Source organism: Conger conger, chromosome 9 (assembly GCF_963514075.1).
Source record: "Conger conger chromosome 9, fConCon1.1, whole genome shotgun sequence".
NCBI lineage: Eukaryota > Metazoa > Chordata > Actinopteri > Anguilliformes > Congridae > Conger > Conger conger.
Genome location: NC_083768.1, coordinates 58985931 through 59001564, shown reverse-complemented (window position 1 = coordinate 59001564; position 15634 = coordinate 58985931). Strand labels below are relative to the sequence as shown.

The 15634-nt window shown below is 49.6% G+C and overlaps 1 protein-coding gene across 3 annotated transcripts in view; it reads right to left on the bottom strand.

The window, feature by feature from the left end:
* The window catches only part of LOC133136484 (putative HLA class I histocompatibility antigen, alpha chain H), a 143962-nt gene that overhangs the window by 42126 nt on the left and 86202 nt on the right, over nucleotides 1–15634 (bottom strand). Inside the window, exon 9 of one of the 3 annotated variants that reach the window (XM_061254009.1) lies at nucleotides 15448–15634. This exon is cut by the window's right edge and continues 942 nt beyond it. The exons of the other annotated variants lie outside the window; for them this stretch is intronic. The gene's annotated coding sequence lies outside the window, so the exon portion shown is untranslated. Of the gene's footprint in view, nucleotides 1–15447 lie in introns of those variants that run through there. 3 annotated transcript variants of the gene reach the window in all.

Genomic DNA, 15634 nt, shown 5'->3' with positions numbered 1-15634 from the left:
AGTCTGAGTCCGAGGGGGAGGAAGACTAGTCCAGGGAGGCTGGTGTGTGCCTCCTGTGGCCTACCTGTCAATCACAAGCCTCTGTCGTAGTGTCCTCTCGGGACTGTAGACTTGTCTTCTCCTTCGATGGCACACAGAAACGCTCCAGAAATGTCCCCACAACTACAGGTTAAGAAGTAGAAGTATGCAAAAAGAGTCCAATTGTGCCCACACAATGTAATTTTTTTAAAGGGCTTCTTTTACAAAATGCTATTCAGGTACAATGTGTGTATGTGTGTATGTCCGTGCAAGTGTGTGCAAGCATGTGTGTGTGTGTGTGTGTGTGCGCGTGTGTGTGTGTGCATGTGTGTATGTCCATGCGTGTGTGTGCAAGCATATGTGTGTGTGTGTGTGCCAGTAGGACCCTTCCATATGCTCCTCATTCACACTGAACTATGTGTGTGTTACTTGGCAAATGCTTTTCTCCCTTCTTACAAATAAAGGTTTTTTCTCTGTTTGTAATTGGTGTGGTTTCAGGCCTTCATCGCTCTCCTTTCAGTATTTTTCACTTTGCTTCCTGATTGAGACTCTAAAGTGAGCCATGTAAAAGAACAGCAGGGGCTCTTTTCCAGCCTTGGGTATAAAGATTGGGCAGAGGTACCCAGGACTAGGGTACAATAGCCCTGCAGGCACCAGACCTGTACCCATTCATTTGGGGAATTTACTAGATCAAGGCTGCCCAACCCTGCTCCTGGAGATCAACCAACATGTAGGTTTTCACTCCAACCCTAACAAAGCACACCTCATTCAACAGCTAGAGCAGGGCTGCCCAACCCTGCTCCTGGAGATCTACTGTCCTGTAGATCTTCATACACTAATTTGGCACACCGGATTCCACTTATTAGCAGCTCAACAAGATCTCTAGCTGATGAATGAGGTGTGCTTTGTGAGGGTTGGAGTGAAAATCTATGGTATCGAGAATGTCTGGTGGCTAATCTAGTTGTCTTTGCAAACAGAGCCAGCTAACTCTACGTTTTCTGGAGTTGCACCAACATCCACGGACAGCACGAGTTGCCCTGAAGGCAGATCTAACATTACTAAAATAACTAGCTAATCTACGACAACTCAACTCAAGGTTCTCAGTTAGCCACGCTTGCCATGTATTCTGCCACTAAGTCAGTAAACCGGGAATAAGAAACCAGCAAGCTGGAGAATATTCTGAAGATTAGGTGTCATGGCGGTGCCCATTGGTTCCTCCAGGAAAGTGGTGATTGGGGGATAGAAGAGGAACAGTACACCCTTAAAACTGCAAGAGGGAGGGAACAAACAGAGGCAACCCACAGCAGATGTTTACCAACTACCACATACAGTGCGGCCCAAACATCTTGAGACCACCAGTGAAAATGCTTCTATTTTGCATTCTTTTCTAATTTAATACAAACTTTTTAATTACAAATGATATTATCAGTGTAAAACCCCACAGCTAACCCAATGACGGAATTTAGCGGGGGCCGAAGGGGGTTTTGCGTGCTTGTCCTTCTGGCGTTGCTGGGAGAACATTAGTTGGGTTAATTATTATCCTCCGTACAAGAACAGAGCACAATTATGTTTAAGAATATACTGGGTCCGTTGCCATGGGTCGGATATGGATTGACCTGCCCCATATCCCGCTTATAGCTGGCCAGAAACGGATCAGTACAATTCTTAATATTCTCCGTTCTCAAACGGGGCCGTATTGTACGCTTAGTGGTTACTATAGTTTTACTCGTTTATCTGACTCCATTTAAAATATAATTTAGAAATTTGGGTTTGCAACTTACGCGGACCTCGGGAGTGATTACATTCGACTTGTACCTGCGCCACCATTACTCAATAGATGCTCCCGGGATTAGCATTACTGCTGAAATCTCAGTTCGGTGGAGAACTCAGAGGCTGCGGGTCCAGTCAACACAATACATGCAAACCTGCCATGATAGTTGCGAGCCCAGGTTGGCGTAGCATTAACTGGGCTCCTTAGAGCTAATTTGGCAGGAACCAGCGCCGTAACGCCCAAGGGTTCCCTTCGCACCAAATCACAAGAGCCGTGCGTCACCCGACCCTTTAAGGGACAGAAATTGCTGGCCGCAAAGCTTAGAACTACCACAGGTGTACCGCCCCGCCGATCGGTCGGTCTTCGGCCACCATTTTCCCCTGAGTATTCAGTTGTAACTTAGGCTGAAAAGGTACAAGATGAATTAGAGTCATGGAGATCACGCAAGTTCCAAACAAAATAGTTTATTCGCAGACAGGTAGGTTATTAGCTTGAGAATATCACAATCAAGTATAAAATACACAAATTAAGAATAGAGATAGAGTAAATAATCATACCTAGCCTGCTTGGACTACACACAAACACAGAGTATAGAATATGCCGGATGGAAAGTCGAATACGATCTTCCTGATACTTACATATGTCATGTGGGAGGTAATACCCGCTGTTACCAGCAGAGGGCCGATGATCATTGGTCGCACCTGTCCCTCATTGGCGTTAGGGGAATTACCTCCCGGGAAGCATATTTAAGCTCAGTACTGACTCTCCTTCAGTGCTTGTGTGTCAACTGTTCGCTCTTGCGCCAAGCCGGTAAGCACAAGGTAGACTCTATCAGTAGTTTTGGGAGTCTGTGCTGTGCTGGTGGTTGCTAACAAAAAAGAAAAGCTTAAAAAAAGGTAAGGAAGGCGTTTCGCTGGTATTGTGTTCGCTGGCGCCTTCCTCTAAGGTTTTTGGTTTTGGTTTTTCTTTCGTTTGACTCGTGTGAGTCAGTGGTTGGGGGACGTTGTCCCCTGGTATGTATTTTTGGTTTGTGTTTTCTTCCCGAGCTGCGCCTCGAGGGTTTTATTTTCTCGTGCCTAGTTTTTACGCTAGGTTGTATTTTCTTTTCGGCGGTCCCGGTCTGATACCGTCAGTGCTGTGTGTCAAGCACATTTTGGGTTTTGAGTTTCGCCCTGTTTTGGAGGGTTGTTTTATTTTCCCAGCCGTTTTTGGCTTAATTTCTGTTATCCTTCTAATTCGCCTTCGGGTTAGTTTCTGTTCCTCCCTCTGTTCTGGGAGTAGGGGTTATCGCCTCCATATTGAGTTTTAGTGGCGAACACGTTTGCGTGCTCGCTTTAAAAGGGTTTCCCCTTTAGTCGCTACTGGCTCTCCGCCCAACCCCATCCTCACAACATACACGTACAATATGCTGTGTGGGAAGTCGAATACGATCTTCCACTGCTACACATACATACATACAAACATACATACATACACAAGACATGTTGTGTGGGAAGTGGAATACGATCTTCCCAGATTGGTCTGTCTCCCTTGCTTTTATGCCAAATCATACGTTTGGAACCAGGCGGCAGTGCCATAAATCAACCTGGAGGGGTGGTCAAATCTGGAATTTAGACCCCCACCGTTGGGGGTTGTTGAGTAGGGAAAATTAGATGATTACCAGGAGAGGACGTGTAGGTTTTCCCTTGGGATACTGAAACTATAGTTTATTAAATTCCATTTGGCATGAAATGTATCTCATCCGATTCCTTGATTTTATCAGATCACATCCATACCAAACAGATTACCCTTATGTTTTATTATGTTGCAGTTATCATGAAACTTCCCTCCTGATTATCCATTTTACATGCAATTCCTGTTACCATTACATAAGACTTAATGCAATAATACAAGGATCACATGGGCAATGTTTTCAAGGTGTTACTGGGTCTATTTACTATCTTAATAGCAGTTTTGAATATTTAATCTAAGAGAGCAGTCACCGGTGTAATGACAGCAGTGCCCAAATGAGGGCACTGTGGCATTGTCCGGAGTCTTCCCCCTTGGAAGTGACCAGGTATGGGGTCACAGGGAGGTCACCAATGTTCGGGAGGATTCTTTTCCCATGACCCAACTGGCCTTGGACCACTCATACATCTTAACTCCCCAACAGGTAGTCTAAACAACATTGAAACCCCAGCTCTCAGGCCCCTCACAAATGGCAGCCCTTCCTGACCTTAACCGCTATGCTACAGGCCGCCCCATCATATCTATGAATGCTGTAGTTGGGAGTTTTCATGATAACTGCATTATGCTGTAAATATGTCTTTGTGCCTCTCATGGTAATATACCTTTTGGATAAACCTGATTTGGGTGAATGAAAGGAAAGGAGACATCCCAGACTGTTTGGTTTCTTCTCCTTATCTAATCCAGGCCTTAGTTCCTGACCCTAAAAGTGAGTCACCCATCTATAATTTACAGCCAGGCCCACCAGGCAGGGGGCTAAAACACATGGCTTCTACAGAGACAGCTTTTGCCCAGTTTCCCCTCGGCTCCTGAATGGTTATGCTATCAAAGGTAGACTGTTACAAAAACTAGACCATTACACCAGTCACACTGAACCAATCAGAATAACACCAAACATCACTATATTCTGACCTAGGATTATCATGAAACACCTTTATACCATCTCCAATATTCCTGTTCTGGAATGTGAGAAAAGGGGGCCCCCAGGGCCCAAGAAGGCGTCTCTAAGAATCCTTCTCTAGCTCTCCCCCACAGGCATGTGTGCCAACGGTGGGGGCTAACAATGTATGCTCCAGGAGGGGGAAGTCAGCAAGCTGACCAGCGCATGAGACCAAATGTTACTTATGACTGGCTTACATCAGCATAACAACTTGAGTGAAAAGTTTAATCTTTGAAAAATTGGAAGATCAATTTCACAATTTCTTAGTAATTGATATGTCCCCCTTCTGCTGTATGACAGTGTGCACTTGAGCTGTCTTTGACTCCACATATTTGTGCAAAGCCTGATGATGATTCTGTGTACTTATTCCACTATTCTGAGGGTCTTAGTCCTTAGTTATAGTTCTCAAAACAGTTTAAATGCTTTGTTATCGGATTCATCTATGAGGGCTCAGGTTTGTATCTTTGTGGTCACTACTAGCACTACTAGAACTGTAGTTCCCTCTCCGGCAGCTATCATCAAATCTGGACCCCAATCCACAACTGGCCCTGGTTTTCTTTTCTCCCAGGTAATTAGCTGAACAATCCCTGCTTCTGATTGGCCAGACGGTCTTCACATCTGACCCCCAGGTAAAGGTAGTTTTATTGGTTTTTATAAATTTCTTAACAATTTTAAATTTTTCCTTTTTTTAAAACACACTCAATAACACAAACAAAATTTTTTTAAACACACACTTAAACCATAAGGAACAGAGACATCAGAGTAAATGAATAACAAATTTTCAAAAGAGTGATTCAAAAAATGTTCACAAAAACACAGAATATCCAAAAAAATCACTATGTAATTCAAAGAAAACAAAAGTGAATTAAAAGACAAAACAATGAGGAAAAAAAGAAAGTCCATTTCGCTCAGGTTTGCTGTCCCGAGAGGCTTCTGTGTCCCTTGGGGGGGGGGGGGGTGGACTAGATGATGAATTCTTTCCAATGGTCCACCCCCCACTTCTCTCTCGCCAGGTTCTTATTAGTGTGCATGTCCACCAAAATGCCGTCCTGGAGGAGGTTTTGAATCCTCCTCCGGAGAGTGACCAGGTCTACAGATGTTTTCTGGTAGACCTTGATGTTCCTCGTCTCCCACAGGACCTGCTTCACGGTGTTGATGATCCTCCACTGACGCTGGAGCACGGTGGACTTGCATCCCCCCGGCGGACCGTAGAGGACGCCCTCAGCCATCAGGGAGGATCTTGGCAGGAACCTGCTTAGGGAGACAGAGGAACAAACAAGGCCCCAGACCTGCCTGGCCACGGAGCACTCCCAGAACAGGTGGTGGATGTGTTCTGAGTCAGTGCATCCGTGGGGGCAGCGCTCGGTCAGGGCTAAGTGCCGGCGATACATAAATGTTCTGGTGGGGAGACACCTATGGGCTGTCATCCAGGCAATGTCTTTTTGTTTGTTTGTAAGACATTTGTGTGTTACATTTGCCCAGATGACTTGCGGGTCCAGGTCTGGCCCCCCCCTCGGGAGCGTTACAATTTCTCCAGATCTTAAATGAGCCATAATCATTTTATAGCTCCACGAGGTTAGGCCAGCCCTGGGCAGACCCGTCCTGTAGGCAAAGTCCTTCAGGGCTCGATAGACATAGGGGGGGTCCCAGCTGTAGGGTATGGTGAGGTCCAGCACACCCAAGCCCATTGCTCTGAGGAAAGGGGTGGCATAGTACCTGGCAAAGGTACCAGAGGCCTTACCCACCTTCCCTGCATTCTGGACAAGGGTGGCCAGACCCTGCACCATAATGATGTTGACAATGTCTGGGACCCCCCGCCCCCCATTCCGCTCCTCTTTGAGGAGGGTGACGCGTTTAAGTTTTTCCATGGTGCTCCCCCAGACAAAGCGGAAAGCCATCCGGGTGATTAGCTTCCCGGTGGCTTTGTCTGGGGGAAACACCCTCCCCACATAGAGCAGAATGGGTAGGACAATTGCCTTCAGGACAAGGATCTTACCCGCCATGGTCAAGGGCCGTGCACTCCAGCTCCTGATTTTATTTTGGACGTGGCGGAGGGCTCCCTCCCAGCTGATTCTCCCTCCTCCGTCAGCCTGGAAGGTCACCCCCAGGAGCTTGATGGTATTCCTACGCACAGGGAAGGAAACGGTCAGCTCCTCACTCCAATATGGAGACAGAAACAGTTCACTCTTGTCCCTGTTGACCAGGGCGCCAGTGGCCACACAGAAGTCGTCCAACACCTTGGTGGCACAAGCGATAGAACGACTATCTGTGGCGACGATGGCAATGTCGTCCATGTACGCCATCACCTTTAGTCGTTCCCCCCCCGCTCCAGGGAGTGGATAGCCCACCACCCCTGGATTGGCCCTGATGGCCTGGAGGAACGGTTCCAGGTAGATGACGTACAGGAGAGATGCTAGAGGGCACCCCTGCCTGACGCCAGACCTGACATCAAACGGGGCAGAGGGCTGTCGATTGACAACCACTCTGCCCGTTATGTCTGTCAGAATGATTTTTGTCCAGCGCAGGAGGGGGCCAGGAATGTTCATTTTCTCTAGCACTCTCTCCAAGCACACATGACTCACCCGGTCAAATGCCTTCTCTTGATCAAGACTGAGAAGGCACAAGGGGGACCTCCGCTCCCCGGAGTGGATGATTAGATCCCTCGCGAGGAGCAGGTTGTCATTTATGGACCTCCCCTGCACGCTGCAGGTCTGGTCCGGTCCGATCACCGATGTTATCAGGCCTTGGAACCTCCCCATCAGCGCCTTCGCCATGATCTTATAATCGACTGAGAGGAGGTTGATCGGCCGCCAGTTGCGGAGGTCCTTCAGGTCCCCCTTCTTTGGGACAAGAGCTACTGAGCTCTGTCTCAGTGAGGCGCCTAACCGCCCCTCCCTGTACGCAGCCCTGAACACTTCCGCCACGTCCCCCTTCAGGAGATCCCAGTGAGCCTGGTAAAACTCAGCTGGGATTCCGTCAGGGCCCGGAGCTTTATGTGTATTCAGGGAGTGCACGGCCCTGGTGAGCTCCTCAGTGCTCAACTCCGCCTCCATCTGCTCGTCTCCCAGGCGTCTGTCCAGGCAGCCCAGGAAGGTGTCCATGAGAGCCCCATCTGAGGGCCTCTCACTGTAAAGGCCCTCGTAGAACTCCCTGGCCACCTCCCGGACCTCCGCCTCTTCAGACACCACCACACCTCTGCTGTTATAGAGAGACAAGATGTTATTCGTCTTGGTTCGTGCCCTGCGGAAGAAGAACCGCGTGCACTTCTCATCCTCCTGGAGGCCCTGGAGTTTGGAGCGGAAGGTCTGTTTCTTCCGCTCTTCCCGGTAGAGGGTGGTGAGGCTCTGCCGAGCTTGTGCGATTTCGCTGCCAACATCCAGGCCTCGGGACTGGAGGAGGCTTAGTCTTTGGAGGGCAGCATTGTGGCGTTCAAAAACTGCCCTCCCTTCCTTCGCCTTCCTCCGCCCGACTGCCCGGAAGTAGCCCCGCACTCGCTCCTTCACCATCTCCCACCACTCCACCGGGGAGTCAAAGAGATGTTTCAGACTCACCCACTCCAGGTATCTTCTCGAGAAGGAGAGACGCACCTGGGGGTCTTGGAGATGGCTGATATTCATCCGCCAGAGCCCCTTACCCACGGTTATAGGTTTCTCCCAGACCAGGGACACGGTTACCATGTGGTGGTCCGAGAAGTGCACCGCCTTGGTGGAATAGCTGTGCACCCTCAGGCCTGGGGAGAGCAGAAACATGTCAATTCTGGATGAGGAGGAGCCAGAGGAACTCACAAAAGTGTGTTGGGGAGGAGAGGCGCCCCCGGCGTCGCAGAGGGAGAAATCCTCGATGAGGGACCGCAGCAGGGTGCCGGAGCGATCCGGCCTTGGTTTGCTGCGGTCCTCATCTCTTAAAACACAGTTGAAATCTCCCCCTACGACGACGGGCATCGTGCAGTGTAACAGTGGTGGTAGTTTAGTGAATAGGGAGACTCTCTCGGCCACGCTGGTGGGACCGTACACGTTGATGACCCTGAGTGGGGAACCCCCGACCTCGAGATCGGTGACGAGGATTCGCCCACTCTCCACAATGCTGTGTGCTGTTATTTTAGCATAGGGATTTTTCATCAACGTGCCGACCCCATCAGCTCTGGCGATGTTTGAGCCAGACCAGAGAGAGTCTCCCATTCTCCATTCCTCCCCCAGAACGCCATCCCACTCCCGAAACGGAATACCACATTCCTGGAGTAGGACGACGTCTGAGGGGATCTGTGATAGAATGGAGAAAACGGTGGTGCGTTTGTCGGGGTGTCTGATACTTCGGGTGTTAAGTGTGGTGAGTGTAAAGTTGTGTGCCATAATATTTATTGTTTTTGTGTGTCTGGTGATCCAGTATGGCTGTTAGCCATATTCTGACAGATTTGATTAATTGTATTGAAAATTGTATCCGGGTTATTGTGGCGCCTACTCACCCCCTGACCATGTTCTCCCATGGGTCTCCCCTCCTGACTGCCTGGGAGGTTCCGTCCTGGAGAGGTGGGGGTGGTTGTTTTTGCCCCAGGCCTCCCCCCCGGGCCTAGGAGGGCCTGGGAGGAGGGGGATGTTGTCGCCTCCCTTTGAGAGTCCGGACCGGGGGCTGGCTGGTCCCTAATAGAGTGGGGGTGAAGTGTGCTGATGTTTTGTAGGTTTTCCTTGTAATGTACTGATTTTGGTGGATGGGTGGGAGGTTTGGGAAGAGTATTAGGCCTGGCGAAAGATTTGGGACTGTGTACCGGTTTTTTATTAGATTGTACTGTTTGTCTTTTGGCGTTGATCGGTTGGCGTGTTATTGCTGGGTTTGGAGGCTGGCTGGGTGTATTTTGCGGTTTGGCTGTTGTGGGTGATCGAATTCTTTTCCCTTTTCGTTTAGGTTTTTGCCACGGAGTGATGGAATTTGTGTCCGATTCTGCAGATGAGGAGTCTGACCCCTCCACCACAATGGGGGTGTCAGAGTCAGGCTCCTCTTTAACTGTGGTGACAGTGGGTTGGGTAACAGGGGGTGCTGTTGAGGTGGGGGTTGCCGGTGTTGTGCTGCAGGGAAGGATTGGTAGTGTTTGTGTTGTGGGGGTTAGGCTGTCAGGCTGGGGCAAAGGGGGGGTGGGTGCTCTAGTGCGTGGTGTGGGGGTAGGGTGGGGTGGGGGAGGGGGGGCAGTCATTGACGGTGGTGGGGGCGCGGTGCTCCGGGCCCTGTTCGCGTACGAGAGGGGGCAATCCCGGAAGAGATGCCCCCTCACCCCGCAAAGATTACAGGGCCTCGGGTCACGGCACGCCCTGGTCTCGTGCTCGCCGCCACACGACTTGCACTTGACCACTGTGCAGGCTGCGGCCAAGTGACCTAACTCGCCGCAGTTCCTGCACAGCTTGGGCATGCCGTAATAAAACACCACGCCCCGGTGTCTCCCCAGCGTGATGGTGCTGGGGATGTGACATACCCCCCCCACTGCAGAGGGGTCAGGCTTGAGCTGGACCAGCCATTTCCTGGCCCCGGTCCAGACTCCATCCTCATCCAGGACCCTCCTGGCTTCAGATTTAACTTGGCCATACCTGCCCAACCACGTACTCACATCGTGGTCCTGTACAGTTTCATTAAAAAACTGCACAGTGACCACTTTGCTTTCCGTGTCGGACAGGGGCTCAACTTGAAAGTTGTTAAGGGGAGACCTGTCCTTCCCCTCTCTATAGAGGTTCCAGAACCTCTCCAGGACATTAGCGTTTTTAAAGCTAATTTCAAAAATATCAGCATTACCTGGAACCTTCACCAGGCAGTTCAGGTCGCCTGGCACGAAGCCCATGGCTCGCTGAAGCACTGCCCGGCTAAACTCCAGGCGGGTCATACCTGTCACTCTCCTCTGGCTGTTGGCTGTTGGGGCAGCAGCATTGGTTCCCCCCCTAGTGGACGCTGGCTCGGTGGCGCCCTCCACAGCTGCGCCATTCACCCCTTGCTCCACCAGGGGGCCTACCCTGTCGCTGCTGCCCCCCTCTCCGCTGTTCAGGAGGGTTAGCCGGACGGCATTGTGGCGCCGCACACCTGGCTGAGCCGCCGTCGCCATTCCTGCTGGGGGCCGGAGTCCAGCTGTGGGCAGAGAAACGAGAATCGCCTGAGGTTGATGGCCTGTCCCAGGGGGACCGAACATGCAAGGGGGGCCGATGGTTCAGCTCCCCTGCCGCTAGTGAACCTCCCTTCCGGTGGGGGGGCGCCAAGCGTTGGTCCGGTACACAGCAAGCAGGTCCGGATCCAAAGGGCGCCGCCGTCTTCTGGGGGGAGGTCCACGGATCCCCCTTTCTGCCTGCTCCGCACGCCTCGTCCTCCGGAGGGGTTCCGCTGGATCTGCTGCAGGGCCTGAAAAACCAGAGGCAGAGAGAGCAACCGGCGAAGGCCCAGCAAGGCTGGTACAGGCCCGGAGAGCAGCCCTTCCGGGCGTTCTCTCCGGGCAGCTCTTGTACTCGCCTCTGGCTTCCGGCAGAAAAGCGTTCTGCAGCAGTGGAGCTCGTCCTCCGGATGGCGGGAGTCTTCTGGCAGGGTGGCCTCCAGGCGAGTCTCTGCCTCCGCTGGCTGGCTCTCGAGGATCCTCGTCGCCGCCTCAGTCCAGGAAAGGATGGTGGAGTCCCGGGCTTCCTGGCTGGCTCTCTGGATCCTCGAGGCTCCTCCGGGTCCGGCTCCCTCTGGTGGCAGGCTCTGGCAACGGCAGCTCCCTCCGCAGTTCCTGGATCAGCTCCCTCGCTCCTTCTCTCCAGCCACCTGGTTGGTTCCTCCCAACAGGCCCTGGGGTACCTGGAGGTCAGAGAGGGCCGCGGTCAAGCCACTGGTACTCTCTCCTCGCTCCAGGTTCAGCTGTTCCGGGGGTGGTCCGTGAACTGCGAGCCCGCACCAGCCGCGGTCAAGCCACGTACTGGGAACGGAACTCGCAGTCCGTCAGGTTAGGAGGAAAAACCAGGTGGAAAAAAGAGAGGGGCGAAGGAGCCAAGAAAGGGAGGAAAAAGGAGAGAAAGAAGGGACACAAGCTCTGAGAAGCCTCTCGAGAACAGCCGAAAACCCCTTGTCTACCACTAGCAAGCCAGTGGTAGGCAACAGGTTAATTCGTGCTGAAGAGAAACCCGAGCGACATCTGGCCCTGGTTTTCTTTTCTCCCAGGTAATTAGCTGAACAATCCCTGCTTCTGAATGGCCAGACGGTCTTCACATCTGACCCCCAGGTAAAGGGAGGGTGGAAACAGCAGTTCTCGGACCTTGAGGACCGTGATGTGATGATCCCTGCACTATGGTTTTAAGCGCACTTGTCCCTGCTTATGGTGTTGCACGTTATTGGCCGTCGCTCTGGATAAGCACGTCTGCCAAATGGCTGCACTGTACTCAGAGCTGCACTTCCTCCATGGTTCACCTGGTGTGGATGTAACTCTTGTCTCGTGTTCATATTTTAATCTCAACCGCAAATGTATTCAGTTGATTGCAAAACCAAAGGAATTGGTCTTGCTGTTCCAATGCTTTTGGAGGGGACTGTAAATGAGCCTACATCTGCTTGATGATCATTTGACAGCCTGGGGTAACCTATGTGCAATATGGGGCAAATATCACTAATAACGTAATAATAATGTGTGTGGCATTGTTCATAATAGATTACTATGATAGTTCCTCACGGTGTGCCTTGAGGTTCTGGTTTGAAATCAGGTGTGCCTTAAGCACTAAAAGTTTGAAAACCACTGTTCTACACCGACCTGCCCATTGAGAAGAGTGCTATGTAGAAGACAGCCGCCACGAAGCTGGTTGGCTGGTAGTGAGATCCCAGAATGTCGATCACTTTCCCTGTGTGGAACGGGATGAACATCTCACCTGTACGGATGAACAACTGCTTGTTTAAATCCATTTTAGACCCAAGTGTTCTATTTATAATACACTTCCTTTTTCTCTGTAAATAAACTTAAGCGGTAACCAGTACTCACAAATGACAGCGAAAGCGAGGAAGACAAAAGCGCCGCACAGAAATAGCGCGTCGGGTTTGGAGTAGCGGATGACCCTCATGAACAGCGCCCTGGCTCGTTGCTTTCTCTCTGTTCCGTTGGACATTCAACAGGCATCTCCGCGACTGTCCGGAAAATTCACCTCCCGAAAGAGGCTGGCGATAGCCGTGGCAGTCGCGGCTATGAGAGTTTTCCCCGGACTCGAGAGCGACCCGCTCCAGTGCTCCGGGTGTTTCTCGAACAGCACCAACAACCCGCTTTCGTACACCGGTCCGAACAGACATATCGCCGTCACACAGCGGTGAAGCACCCTGATTTTGTCAGCACCACGCAGAACAAGCGCCCACCTGAGCCCCGCCAGCATCCATATCTGTGTCAGGCTCTGCCAACCGCTGGGGCTTAGCGAAGGCGGTAGCCCAAATTTCGCTACGTAAAGACGGCCAGATCCAGGCATATTGCTGCCGCGAAGATGTTCGTGCTTTCCATCATCACACTCAGAGCTGGTAAAAAGAACGGCAATATTGGCAAAGCTGGCTTCAGACGGACAGTTCGGATGCACCACTACAGGGTGCGGCCTGTAGCGTAGTGGTTAAGGTAAAAGACTTGGACACGCAAGGTCGGTGGTTCTAATCCTGGTGTAGCCACAATACGATCTGCACAGCCGTTGAGCAAGGCCCTTAACCCTGCACTGCTCCAGGGGAGGATTGTCTCCTGCTTAGTCTAATCAACTGTACGTCGCTCTGGATAAGAGCGTCTGCCAAATGCCATTAATGTAATGTAATGTAACCACTATAGCACAGCATAACACACCAGTCTGACTGCATTAGAAGAAACCATTTCAGAGTATCATCCATTGATATGAAACACCACTCTTGAAACTTTTGAAAGATTTTTTAAGATAAGTAGGCGAAATTATGTCGCTAATTGTCAACTGTGTACTAAATGTTACTTTAAAACTGTTTTACTGTTATCATAAAGTGTTATTTTACACATGCTTTGTCTATCTACTGTAAAGTTGGGAAATCAACCTACAGCCAAGTCTCAGCCTTGTGGTAGAGGCAACCAGATTGTCAGCCAAAATCCTGAGTCCATGATACCATTGATTTTAACCAGTGCCCATGGTCCTCTGGACCAAATTTTTCCGTGGGTATCTCCTTTCATGCACCTTTGTTTCAATGCCAAACATGTTATGCTGTATCTGACCAAAACATTCAATTTTTAGTCTCATTTGGTCATTTAAAGTATGATTGTATGAAGGTGCTGTGGTCAGATGAGTCCAAATTGAACATTTTTGAAGAAGTTCCTCCACGAAGTCTTCTGCACTGTCACTCCCACTGTCGCCCAAGGCTTGCTCTGAGGGGGTCTCAGGTCTGGGGTCTTTGTAAAGCTGCTTTGGGGCATTATTGTGTTGAATAAAGCACTATAAAAATGAAATGAAATTTAATTGAATAACTGTGTGTGTGTGTGTGTGTGTGTGTGTGTGTGTGTGTGTGTAAATATTCTTCTTTACGCTGAAGATAGTTCTTAATGACATTGGCTGTATGTTTGGGGTCATTGTTCTGCTGCAGAGTAAATGTGGGGCCAATCAGATGCCTCCCTGATGGTATTGCATGATGGGTAAGTATCTGCCTGTACTTCTCAGCATTGAGGAGACCATTAATTCGGACCAATTCCCCAACTCCATTTGCACAAATACAGCCCCAAACCTGCAAGGAACCTCCACCATGCTTCACTGTTGCCTGCAGACACTCATTTATGTACCCTCTCCAGCCCTTTGGTGAACAAACTGCCTTCTGATACAAATATTTAATATTTTGACTCATCAGTCTAGAGAACCTGCTGCCTTTCTGCACCCCAGTTCCTGTGTTTTTGTGCATAGTTGAGTCGGTTGTTTCCACGTCGGAGGTATAGCCTTTTGGCTGCAATTCTTCCATGAAGACCACTTCTGACCAGACTTCTCCTCACAGTAGATGGGTGTACCTGGGTCCCACTGGTTTCTGCCAATTCTGAGCTGATGGCACTGCTGGACATCTTCCGATTGCGAAGGGAAGTAAGCATGATGTGTCTTTCATCTGTTTCCTTGGCCGACCACTGCGTCTACGGTCCTCAAGGTTGCCCGTTTCTTTGTGCTTCTTCAACAGAGCTTGGACAGCACATCTGGAAACCCCTGTCTGCCTTGAAATTTCTGCCTGAGAGAGACCTTGCTGACGCAGTATAACTACCTTGTGTCTTGTTGCTGTGCTCAGTCTTGTTATGGTGTATGACTTCTGACATTAAACCTTACCTTGGAAGCAGAGTTTGGCTGTTCCTCACCCAGTTTTAACCCTCCTACACAGCTATTTCTGTTTCAGTTAATGATTGTGTTTCAACCTACCTATAAAATTGATTAGCTCCTTTTTAGTATAATTGCTTATTCACACACCTGACTATATGCCTTCAAAATGACTTTGTGCAAGTGTACCTAGAAGAATTTGATACTCGATAACATCATAGGTCAAGACATTAAAATGAGAAGAAAACATAAAAATAAAATTAAAATCTGGTGAAACAACTTGATCACTCAATATGTGAGTGGTGTGTAGAGTTGATTGGTCCTTCAATTGAGAAATATAGTAATGTTACAATGCAACTGAGTGCAGTCTGTTTGCAAGGGTCTCTTAAGAAACCCCATAGAACACCTGTGGAGACCTGAAGATGGCAGTTCATAGAAGCTTCCCATCCAATCTGACGAACCTTGAGAGGATCTGCCAGGAAGAATGGGATAAACTGTCCAAATCCAGGTGTGCAAAGCTTGTCTTGCCCAAGAAGACTTGAAGCTGTAATAGCTGCCAAAGGGCTGATATAAATGACTACTTATATAAATTAGATTTCTGTTTTACATTTTTTGCAAGATCAACAGAGCACAGAAAAGTATTTGAATCCAAAACAAAACTGAACCCAGATCTGATAACAAACGCACTGGCCCTCAATTGAGCTGTAGGTTGACTATTGTTTGTAAAAAGCAGACACTTTAAAACAGTTTCTCCCCTTTATTTAATCAGGTCATTTCACAAACACTTGAATCTAAAGAACAAACTTCCTTCTAACTTGGGAAAAATTCTTATTTCAATATAGCTATAAGCTATTGTTATTGAAAATTCATTCAGATTCAATCTCATCTGAACTTCAGAATCTGACATTTTCTTACCCACCACCA